The following is a 20,035-nucleotide window of genomic DNA, read 5'->3' on the forward strand; positions in this document are numbered from 1 at the left end:
TCATCACTAGGAAGCCATTATTTGTTGTAGAATTAAATCAATGCTAAATTAGATTTAACCATTGTCTCCTCAATTCCACTCAGTACCTTGTTTCAAGTTCTGGCCCATAACATCTCCTTGTAGGATCAGATCAATCATACTGAACCATGATAAATTAGATAATTATTGTCTCTATCCTATTCCAGTGACTTAGCACCTTGTAAGAATCCTAATACACCATGTACTTTTTTTTTTTTTAACAAGTTGAAATAATAGTCATATCATCAAATAGTCAGAGTCAACAACTACTGTTTGCATATATTTTCCTCTAACTTTCATCTTCTCCTCTCCCCTTTAAATTATGCCTTATGTTAATGTCTCTTATTCTAATACAATCTAAAATCTGGGAACTCAGTATTTAAAATGATTTAACAGCAGGTTATTAAAATAATTCACTTTGGCTAAAAAGACAAAGGAAAGGGATCAAAGAAATTACTTGAGAGGTCTAATATGTAGGGACTGGCCTAGTACTGACCAGCCTACTGCCAAGCTCAGTTTACTGTTTTTAGGTATCCATGGAGATCAAATGCTTCCTTTAGCTTATAGTTTTAGCCATATGGTTGGTATCATCCTATTAGTACTGCCTCCAAGTCACTTTCCTGAAAAATAGAATTTTCATTTGAAGGTTCTGTAAATGAAACCAAATACAGTAGTCTGATGTAGTTTTACCAATTTTTTTTTTTTTAATCACTTGCATTTGGAATCATTCTTAGAGATTCAAATTGGCTGATTACTTAGCAAGTTCTAATTACTCCTAAGAGACTATGTATGGGAGCCTAAGCTTTTAGCACTGTTAACCATCTGGCTGTGAAACAGACATCCTCTAGATATATGTAGGACTCAATCTGTTACAGATTAAAAAACTGAACTCAAGACCAATTTGTTCTTTGGCACTTTGAAATTTTTTTTTTTTTTTTAACTCTTACAATGTTTTGATGTTATTCGTTAAAGTATTCCTAAAGCCTCTATGCAGGATATTTTATGGAGAAGTAATAAAGAGATTGTTACACAAAATTTTCTATATTGTTTAGTACATTTTTAGGATGAAATGATCCTAAGGGATGGGGATTGATGAAGATGGTCAATAAAAAGTCCTGTTTTTAGAATCTTATTCTTGGGTTTCTGGGGAAAATGGCATTTGAAAGCAATTTCACACCTATACTTTCTTATTGAACTTTTTTTTTTTAAAGAAAAAATCTTAGAATTAAACTATGTCTACTAGGAAATTAATTCAGAATTTTCAGTGTAATAGATAGGCAGGAGAAAAAAAGAGCCCAGCAGCAATTCTTATTAATTAATCAAATATTTAAACAACTGTACTATATGCCTACCACCATATAAGATGCAACTGGGGATATATACATAGTATAAGACATTGTCTCTGCCCCGAGGGAAAACAGGGGTTCTCAAACTAAAGCCCACAGGCCATGCGGTAGGCTGAGGACGTTTATGTGGCCTACCGGGTTGTCTGGCAAATGGGCTGAGGGGCGAGACAGAGTGTGAGTTTTTGTTTTACTATAGTCCGGCCCTCCAACAGTCTGAGGGACAGTGAACTGGCCCCCTCTTTAAAAAGTTTGAAGATCACTGGACCAGGAGGATCAACACTGATCTATGAAACAATCAGGGAACAATTCAATAGAAATACAATAAGGATTAATAAAAGTTAAATTTAGTGTGGGCTGACAGTAGAGGAAGGCCTCCTAAGGGATCTCAGGATTTAAAGTTGGAAAGTAGGATGGTGGAAAACTAGGAATTGTAGGAATGTTTAAGTTCACTGAGACCAGCTAGGATCCACTGAGAAGCACTGACTGACAAAGCTAAATAATACACTGGAGATGTGGAGTTCTAGATTTAGAGTTTGAGGTGACTTTAGAGGTCATCCAGTCCAAAGGTGTCAAACTTCCAACATGGAGTAAGAACAGTTCATAGAAAATTAAAATGTAAATAAAAGAGGACCAGCTAGATGATGCAGTAGATAGAGCACCAGCCCTGGAGTCAGGAGGACCTGAGTTCAAGTCCAGCCTCAGATACTTAACACTTAGAAGCTTAACCCCAATTGCCCCACAAAAGAAAAAGAAATAAATAACAAACAAAATAAATAAAATGTGAGGCAGAAATGTTTCACAAAATAAAAACACACACAAAATAGATATAAAACCACAAATTAATAAGTCAGTATAAAGCAGCATAGATCTATTTCTATTTCAGTTTGACACCTCTGATCTAGTATAGACCCAGTATCATCATCATCATCATCATCATCATCATCATCATCATCATCATCATGATAGCTAGCATTTATAGAATTCTTTAAGCTATGCAAATATACATATACTTATGTATATCCATAAGTATATACTATATGTGTCTAGAAGAGGAGAATAAAACTAAGCAGGCACAAGTTCCTTGAGTTCTAGGTAGATATTCTACTCATGTCTTATCTACAAAATACTATGTTATGTAAATAAATCTTTTAGGGGAAAAAGGCACCTGCATTTATGGAGATGGCTGATCATTGTATGCAACACCTGTCTTCAGAGAAAAGCAATTATTTACTCAATAAGGACAAACTTGCTCCTGCACACTGTGAACTATGTCTATGTTTTAAAAACACTCTTCATTTAAAGGCTTCTATCAATGGATTAAACAGACATTCTAGAAGATAACGTATTTGCAAGATAGCTTTTGACCAAATGGAATCTGTTGCTCTCTTCAATGTTAAGACTGATCACATTGCAGAAGTTCATTCTTTATAGCAGAGGACGGAAATTATGATATAATCACACATGAAACTTATGAATCTGGCATTGACATTTCATCAAAAGTGTGCTCAGTCACAGTGTATTCTCTGTGGAAGTCAAAAATCCTATCAGCTGCCTCTTTTACTCTGCATTAGCAGTATGTAAAACCAGTTCAAACTGCTTGATTTGCTTCTATCAGATCTTTTATCAACAGTGCTAAAATATTTACTGTAAGCCAAAGCAGCATTTGAAGTGTTCAAGGTGCTCAGCAATGCGTCACAGTATCTTGACATTAGATGCAGTTTTTCTAAATCAGGAGGTGACATTCTTTTGAATTGCTTTTTCTGTAATTTTGGACTTCCCTACTCTAAGAAATAAGTTAGCCTGGCTCCTTAGCTCATGAAGACATCTTACAGGTTCTGCAAAAATTAGGAAGCAGCTAGCCAGCTGGGGTCAGTTCTCTAGTAAAAGACATCCTGGAGTAAGCAAAACTTCAAATGTCAAACATACAGAAAAGAGGAAATACATTTTTCTGTAGGCAAATCCTTACTTTACGAAGCATTAAGTCTAAGAAAATGAGTCCACCATCAACTCTCTGGACATCTCTCTATACCAGAGAAATGGAAGTTCTATACAACTCAACCCTGTTCCAAGATCAGAACAAAACAACAAAAGTCAACTCTTCAGGGATACCTCACAAATCAGAAAGGTCTTTACTGTGCATACTGCACTTGATCTCCAGGGACTAATGACAAGAATCTATGAGTTCACCTCAAAGGCCTCTTTCTTTTAAAAAACCATGTGTCCCAGGCTATTTGGCTTTGTTTTTTTTGTTTTTGCTTTTGTTTTTTTTTTAAGAGAGCTTCTAAGACTCCTAGGAAACAAGAAAACTTTGGTAACTTTCCTCCATTCAATTGTCTTGACAATGATATTCAACACTTCAGAGTGGAGTCCAAAAATTGACATGAATTAATCTCAGAAACTAATTTATAATGAGCAAGGAAAGCCTTCTATTTCTTTTTATAACTCAAAACTGTAAGTAATCAGGAGGAAGTCTAGTATCTTCTGTGTCTTCTTTCTTCAAACAAATGTATAAATTCCAATCTTCATATCCCATGTACAACTGTTACCTCCAAACTATGTTCCTAGAAATAGCCATTTTTCCATATTTCTTATTTCATTCAGGCTATAATCCTTTACTCTTTTTTAAATTATCCTATTATATATCCAATCATTTATTAATAGCCTTCACACTTTTTTCTTTTCCATACCTTTTAGAAAAGAATCAGAAGAGAGGAATAGTGTCATATTTATCTAATACTAAAATGTCACTTTAGCAGAGTCACCCTATATTGAAATTTTCTACTGATACATATGATAGTAAAATTATGTATCTAACTACCTAATCTATGTATCTATCTACCTATGCCTCCCCCCACGCGTGTGCACGCGCACACACACAAACATATACTTTTTCTTCCTTTTCCCTTCCCCAATCCCCAAGAATAAGCAGTCTTAAACGGAAATCACTGAAGAGCTCTAGGAATCATTCAAAATACCAAAGTTCATTTACTTAATCCTACTTCATGACTAATCCTTTATTCCCCTCTCCCTTCTCCCTTAGCACCAGCGACTTTTTCACTATCTTTAATAAATAACTGAATTACTGCTAGGTCAAGCTCTATAAATTCTGCTGATGTAGAATCCATCTCATACTGTTCATCAAAAACAAGTTCGAAAATATTTCTGTAAAACCACAGCAATGTTTTAAAAATTTCCTCGGTTTCTCTCCCCTTCACTCTCATTTTTGTTTTCCTGACATGTCCATGATTCAATTCGAAACATTTTGGATAACTTTTAGAATGTAAAAGGCCACACCAAATAAAGAAAGGCCTAACATTTTGCTGGAATGCGGACAATTCTAATAGTGATGCAGGCAACAAGGAGACAGGGAGCAATGCAGCAGGCGATGTCATGTTGGCTTGCGAGGAAGGGAAAAATATGGTGTTAGCCAAGTGGAAAAAAGGATCCAAGTGGAAAGGAAAGGAAAGTCACTTTCAAGCTTCTAAGATATTTTCAATATAAGTAAAGAAAAAAAAATCAGTATATAAAAACTCCCAGACATAACAGCTAAAAATATAGAACCAACCCAGTTTTGAATGGAGGAGCTATTTGGATGAGAGGCACTGGATTTAAGTGTTGAAGAGCTGTAAGGATTAAGCACCAACTTGTGCTATATGTGCATCCTGCAACAAGTTGCCAACCAGCCAGTGGGTCACTGGCCCAGCTGTGATTTTAACTTGTAGGTAGGAAAAGTAGCTTGCCAGCAACAGGAAGCCAGATATTGGATGGAGGGCTATGCCCATGAAACCACCGGCCATATGGAGCACTAATAATGTCAGATTTTTGGCTTCTCTCTATATCTTTGTGAGTGCAGCCAAATTCATAGTGCATGGAGAGAAAAGGAAATAAAAGTTGAGGAGAAAGAATAAATGGATTATATCCATGATTTGGGAGAGGAATGGATAATGGAGGAGCTAGACAGACCTAAAAGAGAAAACTGAGCTTTAACTATGTCTGATATGATCTGGTTTATGTAAAAACCTTTTCCCCACTTGGTTCCTGTTAAAGATAAGCATCTTGATAGAGTTGACCTTGTCTTTTGCACAGTTTTCCTTTGAATATGTTTGATGGGTTTTGATGACAAAAAATACAAAACCAGATGAAGGTCATTACCTAAACAGAATAAAACTTAACAATAGTTAAGGGAAAAAATTAGTTCCTGTACTAGTGTTTTGGCAAACCAACAAGAACTTAATTGACTCTTCTTAATGTGAAAAACATATGTCAATCAATAGACTCATAAAAACTTTATAGACTATGCAAACAGTGATAATCCAGGCACCACCCAGATTTGTGGCTTACCAGAGAAAATAGCTATTTTTAAAAAATCACAGTATATTAGTTATGAACAAAAATCTATTATCCATCTCAGCAGTTTGCTAAACCATGCTGTGAACTTGGACATTTCACAGTTCTAACTGGGTATGGATCATGGGAAAAGTGACTAAGTGAAATAATGGCCTCCTTTCATATAAAGCATGAGTGGAGATGTAGTAAATATATCTGAATTTGTCATGGTGAATTAAACCAGCTTAAGATTCAGGCACAGAGACAGATTATTAGTCCAAAATGGTCCATTTCCTAGTAAACTGCAACACGTGGAAGATTCAGACATTTACTTTTTACATGAAAAAAAATTAAATTGAGAGTTTGTAAATATATATACACACGCACACGTGTGTGTGTGTGTGTGTGTGTGTGTGTGTGTGTGTGTGTGTGTGTGTGTATTTCTCTGAGGGATTTTTTTGGACTGGATCTGGGATTTCACTAATGTAGCTAACTCTTAGTGAGAAAACTCCTACGTGAAAAGACCAGCAACTATCTTGCAGTTAAGTGTCTTAGAGAGATGCATGGGACATGAGGACATTAAATGTTTTGTCTTGGTTCTCACAGTTAGGATGTGTCAGAGATAGGCCCTGAACTCAGGTGTTCCTGACTCCTAGCCTGGCTAGCAAGGTGCTATTAAATGTAATACTTGCCACACACACACACATTCGAACTAGTTGTCTGCTTAATTTTTCTATTTTAAAATTTTTATAGAGATGACTCCATGGGAGGCAGGAAAAAGGACTCACTGGGAAATGTAGGTATATTTGCCTTTGAAAACCTTTGAAATATCAGGTTTAATTTACCATGACAAATTCAAATAGAAATAATTATAGGTAGATATAAACATAAAAGATATCAATCAGGAGGACCTGAGTTCAAATCCAGCCTCAGATACTTACTATGTGGCCCTGGGCAAGTCATTTAACCCTAGTTGCTTCTAAAAGAAAACAATAACTGTAGGGCTGAAAGATTCCTTCTGGAACTTTTGCTTCCACCCTCTTATTCTGCAGAGGGGGAAAGAAAGATTCATAAAGAGTAAGTGACTTGTCATACAATTAGTGGCAAACTAGGAACTAGAATTTGGGTTAGTTGGATTCCAGTATGTTTCTACCATATTACCCTATCAGCCTCCCCTTTTTACTTAATTTTATTTTTTTGGTCCTTCTTCTTCAGTGTCCATGGCGGTGATCTGAACATTGTCTACATGGTGCTGTCAAATGACTGAGTCAATAGGGCAGGGCACATTACCAAAATTTATGAAGACATCTTTTAATTTGAAAAAAATTAAGCCAATTATAATTTTCAGGTGGACATGTCTTTATAATATTTAATATATTTGAGGAAATTTAGCACATGCAAAAACCTTAAAGAATTTAAATTGTGCTATCTGACCCTTCCTGGGCTTCAGTCCTGCCCTATCAATTTGTAACTGAATTCACCACAAGGATCTTTTCTCCTTTCCTCATGCTTACAATCTTTTCTACTTACAAGTACACACCCTGCCATACCTATTTTCACTACAATCCCCATTAACCTTCCTCTACATCTATTACTTTCAACAGATAACCTTCCTTCTTACGTTACTGAGATTATCTTACAAAAGCAAATTAAATTTCTGTCTTCATTTTTTTTTTTTTTTTACAAAATTTATTTTGGTTGGGGTTAAGTGACTTGTCCAGGATCACACAGCTAATAAGTATTAAGTGTCTAAGGCCAGATTTGAATTCAGGTTCTTCTGACTTCAGGGCTGGTACAATATTCACTGTGCCATCTAGCTGCCCCTACATCTTCTGTTCATTCATTCTTCGCTGCTTTCTATCTCAGAGAAAGGGAGTTGTTTTCCTTTTCAAGGCTAACCTATATGCTTCTGAACCTTACTCCTTCCTCATCTTCTAGACTTAGATTCACAATCCTTCCTTCTCTTCTTTGAATTTTCACTCCTCTCTTCACTGATTCCTTTACCATATTCTACTGACATTTTCAGGTCTCCAAACTTCAGTCCTCTATTCTATCTAATTTGCTGCTCTCTTGAGGTTCTATCTCATCTCTTTTCTATATTTCATTTGCAAACCAAGAAGTTGGTAATAGCACTATCCTATTTTTCATGAAGATGGCCATGTGAAAGATACAGAGATGTCAAACTCTCCTTTGATTTCTATCAATGATCTACAAAGAATACAAACAAGAATTGCAACGAAAAGCTTCAGTTAAGCTCCTATGTCCAGTCCAGGATTGAACAAAAAGATAACCAAAAGTTACAGAAAGTGGAAGAAAACTCACACCAAAAAAGTCAGCATAAAGGCAAAAAAAAAAAAAAAAATAGACACAAAGCCCAAAGCATGGAAGTAGGAACTCTCAGGGAAAGCAGTAGATTATGGCAGCACCTTGACCAGACATCAAAGTAATGACCAGGAACATCATTTCATTTGTGATTCACAAAGAAGGTTTGAACTAAGGAGGCTAAAGTTCTTAAGAAAGCCACTTACGATGGATGCCTCTATTTCTTCAACTCTTTAGTCTGGCTTACAACTTCTCCATTCAACTGAAACTACACTCTCCAAAATTTCTAATGATCTTATTTGTTAAATCTAATATAGCTTTTTCTCAAGCATTATCCTTCTCGAACTCTATTAAAGGCTACAATTGTCAATTACCCTGTTTTCCTGGATACTCTGTCTTCTCTAAGTTTTTGTGACACTTCTTTCTCTTTTGATTCTTCTTCTTCCTGAACTACTGCTTCTCAGTCTCTTGCTTGTAGGATCTTTACTCAGGACATACCCAAAAACTACCACTCTCCGAGGCACTATTCTAGGCCCTCTTCTCCTATTATACATTCTCTTGGAGATCTTACTGGCATCCATGGATCATGAATTCAAAGATCATCTCTTTACAAATGATTCTCAGATTTGTTTACATACTCCCTACCTTTTCCTGACCTTTAGTCTATCTGGATGTCCTGTAGACATCTTAAACTCAACAGGTCCAAAACTGACTTCATCACCATTTCTCTCAAACTTTCCCCCTTTCCAAACTTCTCTGTCACTATCAAGGATACAAGGATACCATCATCTTCTCAGTTACCAAGACTCTTAAACTATGTATCATCATTGACTCCTTACTCACGTACAAACAAAATGCTATTTGACCTTTAGACACTATTAGGTTCTTACTAACAACAGAACTTTACAAGACACAACTTGATTCCTATTCTTCCAGTCTTCTTTACTTCCCTTTATATATTCTTTGATGCAGTAACACTGGTCTTCTTGCTGTTCCTTGTCCCAGCTCTAAACATTTTCACTAGATGTCCTCTCATGCTTAGAATGTTCTTCTTCCTCATCTCTGACCTCTCTATTCTCTTGGTTTCTTTTAAAATTCAGAATTTTACCTTCTACAAAAGCCCTTTTCTGTTATTTATTCTTGCCACTCCACCCCGTCCCACACCTTCCCTCTGATATTGCTTCCAATTTACACTGTATATATATATATCTTGAATGTATATATGTGAATGTATATAAAGGACAAGGAAAAGGGAGAAAAGGGATAAATATGACAGGTAGAATCAGGGAGAGAAAGATAAGCAAAGTAAATCAACTGTAAGGAAAAGTGGATTAGAAAAGAGATATTAGTCTAAGAATTAGTGATTGAAATCTGGGTGATGTGAAAAAGGAAGGGATGTTTAGGGGAAACTGATCAGTTCAATTAAAGACCATCAGTGTTGACTACATTTCTTTTCTTACAACAACTTTTTCATCTCTGTGCAGAGGAGATATGAAAGAGGAAAACATATCACTAACAACCATTACTAAAAGCAACTTGGAAGTTCCAGCTCATACCTATCAGATAGACAAAACTTATAAAAAGGAAAATGACAACTATTTAAGAGGCTATTTTAAGAAAGCCAATACATTAGTGTATTATTGGTGGATCAATGATGTGATCCAGTCATTCTGGAAAACAATTTGGTAATATGCCTTCCAAGTCATTAAACTCTGCATGTTCTTTAACCCAGTAACACTGTTACTAGGCCTGTATCCCAAAGAGACTGAAGGAAGAGGAAGTGGTGCTACATGTACAAAATATTTAAAGCAACTTTTTTTTTTTTTAATGGCAGCAAAAACTGCTAATGAAGGGGATAACCATAAATGGTGAATTGCTGAAGAAATAATTGTACATGAAGGTAATAGAATACTATTATCAATAAAAAAATGAGTAAAGGGATAGTTTGAAAGAAACTTGGAAAGACATAAATTATGCAGTGTGAAAAAAACAGAACCAAAAGAACAATATAATACAACAATATAAAGATAAACAACTTTGAAAGAGTTAAGCTACCTGCTCAACACAATGACCACCCATGATTCCAGAGGACCTAGAAAGAAGCATGCTACTCACCTCCTGACAAAGAAGTGAACTTAAAGTATAGACAGACATACTTTTTGGACATAGCCAATGGGCAAATTAGTTTTGCTTGAAAATGGATGTTTATACAAGGGATTTCTCCCACTTCCAATGGGGGAATAAGAAGGTGAGAAAATAGGTTTTTATTAAATTTTAAAAAACATTTTCTGTGAATGTGATTATAGACTCATCTGTAAAATGAAAAGGGAAGAAGTATATTAGAAGGTAGAAACAACAATGTGTTTAAAGAAACACATGAAATAAAATTGACTTGGAGTTTTTAAAGTGAGAGACTGGAGTAAAATTTATTATGCTTTTGTTATTCAGTCATTTCAATCTTGTCTGACTCTTCATGACCCCATTTAGGGTTTTCTTGGCAGATATATTGGAGTAGTTTGTTATTTCCTTCTCCAGCTCATTTTAAAGATGAAATACTAAAACAAACAACGTAAAATGACTTGCCCAAGGTCACACAGCTAATATCTAAGTCCAGATTTGAATTCAGGAAGATGAATTTTCCTAACTCTATCCACTGTGCCAGCTAGCTGTTATGCTATTATGCTTTAGATGAACTCAAAAAAGAAGGGGAAACAATAGTGAGCTCTGTTATAGCAACAGTAAAAAAACAGACATGTTGAAAAAAGAAAAACAGGAAAATTATATTAAGTATAATATAATATAAATATAATATAAAAGCATCACTGACAATGATATAATATCAATGCTTAATATATGTGAAATAATAGCATTGCTTCTAAGTACTTAAGTGAAAGTTAACTGGATTTTAAGAAGAAATAGAAAGTAAAATTATAATAGTTGAAGAGCACAATGTAGTTCTTTCAGACCAATAGAATGTAAAAAAAGAGATAAGAAAGTAACAGAAGACTTGAATAAAACTTTAGAAAAATTAGCTATGATAGACCTCTAGTGAATATTAAATGGACTATAAAGGAATATACATATTTCTCAGCTATACATAGTATCTTTATAAAACTGGCCACCTGTTAGATCTTAAAAGCCTCACAAATAAATACAGAAAATAGAAATATTAAACATATACTTAATAAAAGGACTTTGATGAAAGGACTCAAACTTAAATGGAGGCTAAATAATCTAATCCTAAAGACTTGATAGATTAAAGAATAAATTATGGAAAAGACAGAGAGAGAGAGAGAGAGAGAGAGAGAGAGAGAGAGAGAGAGAGAGAGAGAGAGAGAGAGAGAGAACAATGAATAAATCTTCTAAAACAAAAAGTAGCCCTGAGAAGAATATTTATCTTTAAACATTCATCAACAAAAGATATGATATATTAAAAAAACAACAGCTCCCCTAGACAAATTTTAAAATTCCAACTAAAGACAGAATAGAAACTTTGAAAAATCAAGAAAGAGATGGACAAAACATGAAAGAAAAAAGCCCCTGAATTGCTTAAAAAAAAAAAAAAAAGCTGGGATTTGAGGGGAAAAAAAAAAGGTAGATAAATGTCAGCTGTTCTTATTAAAACAAGGAAAACTAAATGACTAATATCAAAAATGCAAAAGAAGAATTAAAAATAATAAAGATAAAAATGCAAATTATTGAAAACATGTTGTTAGCCATATGCCAATGAAACTAATAATAAAAGAAATGAATAGGTATTTACAGAAATATAAAATACTCATTTAAATAGTATTACACAAATCAATCTCAGAAAATGAAATTAGGCAATTAATAAATGAACTCCCCAAAGAAAAAATACCTATATAAAAGACCCCAACCATTAAGTTTTCTATATATTGCCAACAAATCTGATCAGGAAGAAAAAAAAAAAGACAAATTTTATTCAAAATAACTACAGAATATGTAACATATTTTAAGAATTCTCCTGTCAAGACATACAGAGAAATTATATGACTGCAGCTGTAAAATATTTTTTACTGAAATGTAGACAGACCTGAATAAATAGGAAAATGTTAATTATTCATTATTAGGTTATAGGGGCAGCTAGGTGGCGCAGTGGATAGAGCACCAGCCCTGAATCAGGAGGACCCGAGTTCAAATCTGCTCTCAGACACTTAACACTTCCTAGCTGTGTGACCCTGGGCAAGTCACTTAACCCCAGCCTCAGAAAAAGAAAAAAGAAAAAAAAAAAGATACAAATACCCATTATTAGATTATATCAATAAATTAAAATAACAATATTACTAAATGAATTTGTTTATTCAGTTCTGTACCACTCAATCTATTAAAGGGTTCGTTTTGTAGATCTAGAAAACAATAACAAAATTCATGGGAAGGAACAAAGATCAAATGTCTCAAGGGTAATCATTTTTCAAAATTAAGAGGGAAGGTTTTGTGGCAGTATCAGATTCCACTATTTGGTAATAGTCAAAAACAGAAAAAGTTGATCGGAGAGACCAATTTGGTGCACAAGCCACAGCTGCAAATGAACGTAAACAAAAAAGTGTTCAATAGATCTAAAGGTATCAAATACTGAGGAAGACTAGCTGACAAAAATTGATATAAAACTGGAAAGCAACCTGGTAGAAACTACCTCATACCATGTATCACAATAAATTCCTGGTACTTTCCTTGTTTTTAGAATTACCTGTTCATAGCCTCTGAACATTTACCTAGATAAGATCTTGTTTTTCTATTTGAATAAGTTCCCTTGGATCTTGGATAACAGAGAAAGAGAGGGAAAGATAGAGACACATACAGAGGAATATATGTGTGTATACATATATGTACATATACATGCAAACATGCAGAAATTCATACATATGTGTATACGTGTGCACATATATGCATATATATGTATATATAGTATGGGATTACAATAGAACAGGTAAGAAGTATGAGAATATAACTAGGGAAATAGAAATGAGAGGGAGGAGATTATATTTCTCTTATTGCCCTAGGGAAATGCAGATGTGTGTTTATATGCATATATACACATACATATATACATATATGTGTAAATGTATATATTATATATGTAAACTAAACTAAACTAACTAAAGTATAAACAAATCTTCCCCCCTCCACCACTAGCTGTTTCTATTTTAATTTTAATTGCATAGATTTTGTCTGTTAGCAAGCTTTTCAATTTTATGTAATCAAAATCTACCTTTTTACTTGGGTAAAATCTGTTGCTCCTGATTCCATCTTCACTATTTTATTTTCTATGATCTTTTTTAACCTCCTTGTTTGGTAAAGGACTTATGCATAGCTGTGAAAAAGTATCTCTCTTTTTTAAAACTCTCATTTGTTTATGATATGACCTTTTGTTTAAGATGTGGAGCAGAAGAAGATTAGTTAGTATGGGATTACCATAGTCCATGTAGGAAGTAAGGAGAATGTGACTAGGGAAATGGAAATGGAAAAGGAGGAGACTCCACTTCTCCAACTGAATTCAGGCTCAGGTAAGGGTGATGACACTGAGGGGAGGAGCCTAATCTGAAGTGAGAGAATGAAGAGAGTCATCAAAGAAGGAATCAGGAGCAACAAATTTCACCCAAGAATTCTCTTGCAAACAAGAAGCCTGAAGCTCCTACCTAATAGGAATCAATCTCTTAGATAAAAGGCAGCTGTAGTTTGTCCTTTGTCTCCAAGAGGACCACGACATCAAGGAGATGAAACCATGACATGCAAGTGAATAGGGTTTAAGTGAGGGAGAGCTGGGCAAGGTCACTGGTCTCACTTTCCCCTCCAGAGTCAGCTGGGTCCAGGGGTGAGACATAGATCTTAGAGGACTGTCTACCCTGGGCCCTCTAGTGGCTAAGAGAGGCCAGCACAATATCCTCTGCATTACCAAAGAAAAACATGAATTAAGCTTTCTGTATCCTTAACAAAATAATAACAATAATAACTTGCTACATTATAATTTACAAAGCACTTTCCTAAGAATCTCATTTTAGCCACATAACAACTGATCTAAGCAGAAAGTATCTTTCTTTTATAGATGATCTGATAATAAAACCAGACTATTTGGCAACTTATGTACTTTTAACTATGGTTTTCAGGCTTTGTAAACAGATGAGTTGATATTTTCCATTATTCTTATTTGGGTGCTTTCTTTAATATTACAAGAAAGCCATGATTTCATCATATTTTCTTCACTAATGCAGATCATGACCCCTCCATTCCTTTACATACAGTTTCATGACTTTTTGAAGCCCAAAAAACTCATCACAGAAGAATTGCATAAATGAAAAAACTTCATTTCTTTCCACTTCCCATAGCCAAACAAAATGACAATAAAAAAGTCTGTGCATGCTGAGAAACCTTGAGAAAAAAGGCCACAAAACTCTAAAAGAATTTCAGGGAGCTGTAGCTCTTGAGTAGTAGAATAACATAAAATGGGCCTGTCTGAGAATGTAACAAGGGCCACATGGTATTGAATGAACTCAAAAGAACTTTCTTGATACTTGGTAATAGTAAGCTAAAAATGTCAAAAGTCAGTATAATTTTTTCCAAATGCAAACAAAGTTGAAAGGCAGAAAGAGAGGGTCGAGTTGAACAGAAACTAGGAGACTGAGTTGTATCAAATTCTTCAAAGACTAAATTCTAGTACTTGTTCTCCTGAGCTTTTTAAAAAAAACTACCTGGTGGTCAGGTGATAAGAATATGGAAAGCTATGGTTCACTAATCACTTTTATTCTAATAACAATGGAAGCAGTTACTTTGGGCTAGACAGACTCCATTTTAATCCATACCCCTTTTTCCCTTGATGGCTCTTCTACATGCTATGAATTTACAAACTTAAATTTATAGAGACTGTACTAAAGTTTCATTCTGATCACTCATCTTGGAGGTGACTTTGGGTCCAAGACCAACCTAGAGTGATTTGGTGTACAGCATACAGTAAAAGTATTTAGTAAGTACTCTATCTAGCTATCCACTGACCTACCCATCTCTGTCTCTGTAAGTGTGTGTGTGTGTGTGTGTGTGTGTGTGTGTGTGTGTGTGTGTGTGTGTGTGTGTCTTTCTATCTCTTTCTGTCTGGATGTTTCTCTCTCACCCTTCCTCTTGAGTGTACACACTCACACACACATACACACATACATACACATATATGACTGGCTAGTGGGCATTGAACTTTTTAGTCATTAGAACTTATGAAAATAATCTAAACTATAGAGGGACTATAATCGCTATTAAAATAATGAAGTTACATATCCTTGAAGTAAGTTACAGATATCCTAGCATTCCAGTATAAGTGCTAGACTTATACTTCCTTGGAAAATACAGCAATAGGAACAGCTAGGTGGCATAGAACACCAGACCTAGATCAAGTGGATCTGAGTTCAAATGCAGCCTCAAACACTAACTGTCTGACTCTGGGAAACTTACTTAACTTCAATTACCTTCAAAAAAAAAAGAAGAAAGAAAGAAAGAGAGAGAGAGAGAGAGAGAGAGAGAGAGAGAGAGAGAGAGAGAGAGAGAGAGAGAGAGAGAGAGAGAGAGAGAGAGAGAGAGAGAGAGAAAGAAAGATATTAGGAGTGTGATAAAAGAAAAAGAATTTTAGTGGCTTTATTGAAGAAATGATCAATATCAGTAATTGTTTAGGATTTGACTTAGGCATTCAAAAGAGAATTTGTTGTTTTCTACTGCAGAAACACTTTTTAACCTAAGTATACACACACACACACACACACACACACACACACACACACACACAGTATGTTATATTTCATTCTAAATTCAATTGATAACTTTAAAATTTTCCCCCCAAAAATCCTACTGGGGTATATTTGATATTTGGTTATACTCCTACCAAATTTTTAAAAATTAAAAAAAAATTTAAAGACCTTGAAAAAAATAAAATATTTTATATTGCTTTTTATATATCTTAAAATCTAGCTGTTTCTAGTAAATTTCACTCATATTGCTTCTGTGAAGATAAAAGTACTCCTTTGTATTCTTGCTTTGTCATTTATACTGAAAAGAATCTTTATCTTTAGGTAGTAAACCACTTTCAGCCCTAGAGCTGGAAAGGGATCACAGAAGCCATCTAGTCCAAACCCCTTAGTTGACAGATAAAGAAAATAAGAGTCAGAAAAATTAAGTCAAATGGATAGTAACTGATAAAATATAGGATTTTGAGCCCAAGTCCTTTGAATCCAAAGTCACTTTCAATGTTGCCTCCCCTATTTTGAAGAGACAATCGACAGCTCTATTTAATTTGAATGCAGGACCAATCATTATTATTTACATTCTTTTCAATGTTAAAGTCTTTCCTTGGAAGAGGAAAAAGGTCTCTAGGTAGTAACATCGACATTTTTAGATTGTTAGGATATTACTTTATAAACATACGCACATATATGTATATGCATATAAAATATATACATATGTATACAAATATCACACATACATATAAACGCATATATACACATATAGGCACATGCATACATTTTAAATTTTTAACATTTGTTTTTTAAACTTTGAGTTCCAGATTCTCTCCCTCTTCCCTCCCCTAGCAAGAAGGCACATGTGAAGTTACACAAAACATTTCTATAAAAGTCATGTTGTGAAAGAAAACATAGATCCCCCTGGAAAAAAATACCTTAGGAAAAATAAAGTTTATGGAAGATGAATGATGTCCATCAATTGGAGAATGGTTATGTAAATTATGGTATATGAATGTTATGGAATATTATTGCTGTATAAGAAATGAACAGCAGGATGAATACAGAGAGGTTTGGAGAGACTTGCATGAACTGATGCTGAATGAAATGAGCAGAACCAGAAGATCATTATACACTTCAACAACAATACTCTATGAAGATGTATTCTGATGGAAGTGGATATCTTCAACATAAATCTTCATCCAATTCACTTCCATTTGATCAATGATGGACAGAAACAACTGCACCGAGAGAAGGAACACTGGGAATTGAATGTAAACTGCACTACTGTCTTTCTACTCAGATTACTTATACCTTCGGAACCCAATTCTTACCGTGCAATAAGAAAATTGGATTTACACATATATATTGTATTTAGGTTATATTGTAACACATTTAATATGTATGGGATTGCCTATCATCTAGGGGAGGGAGTAGAGGGAGGGAGGGGAAAATTTGGAAAAGTGAATACAAGGGATAATGTAAAAAAAAATTACTCATGCATATGTAGTGTCAAAAAATTATAATTATAAAATTAATAATAAAAAAGCATTTATATATAATTACAAAATCCAAGAATTAATCAAAATAATAATGAGGGAAATCTCATATGATATAATTACAAAATGCATTAAAATGTTTGGGAATAAATATATCAAAATATATTCAATACCTTTAAGAAAAAGAATTTAAATATTTGAAGAACATTCAAGTGATCATAGATATGCTGTACTAATATAAATAAAATTATGATACTGCCAAAGTAAAAAGAAAGAAAAAAAGAAAAATAAAGTTTAAAAAAGTATACTTCAATCTGTATTCAGACATAATCAGTTCTTTCTCTGTGTATGGATAGCATACATAAGTTCTTCAGAATAGTCTTGGATCATTGTATTGCTGAGAATAGCCAAGTCATTCATTAAAGTATTTCTTACTGCACTGAAAAAGCCTTGCTTACAATGTACCTCCCAAATGCCCGATGTTAATTTCTATGCTAAGAAATCTCCCCAATCATTTCACATTTCTATTTTTTATTTTTTTTTTTATTATACCTTTTTATTTACAAAATATATGCATGGGTAATTTTTGACCCTTGCAAAAAATTCTGTTCCAGCTTTTCCCCTCCTTCGCCCCACCCCTCGCCTAGATTGCAGGTAGTCCAATACATGTTAAGTATGTTTAAGTATATCACATTTCTATTTTCAAAAATATATATATATAAAGACTTGCAGCTATTTGACACTCTCATTGAGAGCCTAAGGTCCACATATATATTTTTTATATCTATTTTTAAGTGAGAAAAAGAAATAAATATTTGAGTGAATTTCCCAGACTTACCAATTCAGGGGCACACAGCTAAAGACAAATATACAAATGGTGCCCTCCTTGTTTGTGAAATCTAAGCATATTAGACAACTTAGATAATTTTAGACCCCAAAGTCTTTCCTAAAGTAGGATTTATTCTAAAAAAGTTTCTCATTCTAAAAAGTAATAAATTAAATCAGTTTAAACACAGATCATGAATCATTTTTTGTATTTCACTTTAGTTGGGCAGTGATTAAGTGGCTTTCTTTATTTATAAATTAGCTAAGTTAAGAAGAAAGAATTCCCTTTATGACACTCACTTCTTATTAATGGTAAATGCAATCTTATTAATAAAATTTAATGCAGGTTTAGACAGTCCTCACTTTATTTCCCTTAATTTTTTAGAAACATCTTAAGGGTTTTAATTTTCCTTTTTCTCCATCCAGCTCATAACCCCCCCCCCCCAACTTCCCCACTCTTGTACCTTTTTATATACCAATTCACAAATCTAATAAGTTGCATGGAATGTTTCTAGTTTAAATTGTCAGTGTTGAGAACTTTATTTCATTTGTTGCCTGTTCTTTTAGAAGAAATAATGGAATTTCAGATGTCTAAGATTCATTCTGTCCTGGATCCTAAAAGATATATTTGGGGAGTAGGGGATAAATACCAACTTCATCAATAATTTAAAGAAATCCAAAACAGACAGCTTAAATTCAAAAGTTTTTGCTCAAAAGAGCTGGTAAGACAATTACTAGATGTGTGACGAAAGCCAATGACTCCTGCAAATGACTAAAAGAACCTTATGGTTAATTTGTATAAACATATATTCATCTGACACTGAATGCCCCAAAATTAAGAGGCTAAGAAATAGATTCTATAACAAACAGAATAAAAGAGAGGGAATGTGGAATAGTGTATGGAGGCTAACCTGAGGGTCAGGAAGACCTGGATTCGGGTCCTGCCTCTGACACAAGTTACTGGCTGTATAGTCCTGGGCAAATCACTTAACCTCTCAAGGTTCTATAGAGACATTTGTCTAAGACTAAATTGCAGAGAAAGTACCAGTTACAGAGTTTACTAGCTTAACTTTTTTTTTTTTTTTAAATAATAGCTTTTTTCTTCAAAATATATGCAAAGATAATTTTCATCATTCACCCCTGCAAAACCTTATGTTCCATATTTTTCTCCCTTCTTTGCCCTGTACAGTCCCTAAGACAACAAGTAATCCAACATATGTTAAACATGTGCAATTCTTCTATACATATTTCCACATTTATTATGCACAAGAAAAATCAGATCAAAAAAGGGAAAAAATGAAAAAAAGTAGCTTAACTTTTAGTCTTTCTTTTCTGTACTGCCTTCTTTTATGAAGAAAGAGAAGGTATAAGATTCTATCAGCATATTAAATATTTGATAAACAGAATTTGTCTTCTAAAAGAGACAGTAGTGAAGAGTTAGATTTTTTCTGCCCAATAAGCTCCTCCCTGATATCAGCTCAGGGCTCACAGGTAAATGTATAGAATCCACAAGCTGGCTAACTATGCTAAAGAACTACTTTATAAGAAGCCCTGAAAAAAATTAATATGGCAAACATTAAGTTTATTGATCACTGAATTGAAGTTAGAAAGGGACGATGAGATAATCTAGCCTAACATCTCAATTTTACAGCTTTGGAAACCAAGATGCAGAAAGGTTGGAGGCCTTGGCCAAAGTCTCAGACATAATGGGTAGCAGGTCTAGGATCTGGGCCCAGCTCCTTTCAAGTATACTTTTTTTTTTTTTTTGCTGAGGCAATTGGGGTTAAGTGACTTGCCCAGGGTCACACAGAGAGGAAGTGTTAAGTGTCTGAGGCCACATTTGAACTCAGGTCCTCCTGACTTCAGGGCTGGTGCTCTATCCACTGCACCGCCTAGCTGCCCCATATTTGGCTCTCTTAAATGATACCACCAATTAAAGCAATTTCCCCCACTTCTTTCTGTTATTAGT

At 34.3% G+C, this 20,035-nt stretch overlaps 1 protein-coding gene across 3 annotated transcripts in view; it reads right to left on the bottom strand.

The window, feature by feature from the left end:
- Nucleotides 1-20,035, bottom strand: part of ALG14 (ALG14 UDP-N-acetylglucosaminyltransferase subunit) — a 125,538-nt gene that overhangs the window by 60,455 nt on the left and 45,048 nt on the right. The window lies entirely within an intron of this gene.

This window comes from Sminthopsis crassicaudata, chromosome 4 (genome assembly GCF_048593235.1).
Source record: "Sminthopsis crassicaudata isolate SCR6 chromosome 4, ASM4859323v1, whole genome shotgun sequence".
Lineage (NCBI taxonomy): Eukaryota > Metazoa > Chordata > Mammalia > Dasyuromorphia > Dasyuridae > Sminthopsis > Sminthopsis crassicaudata.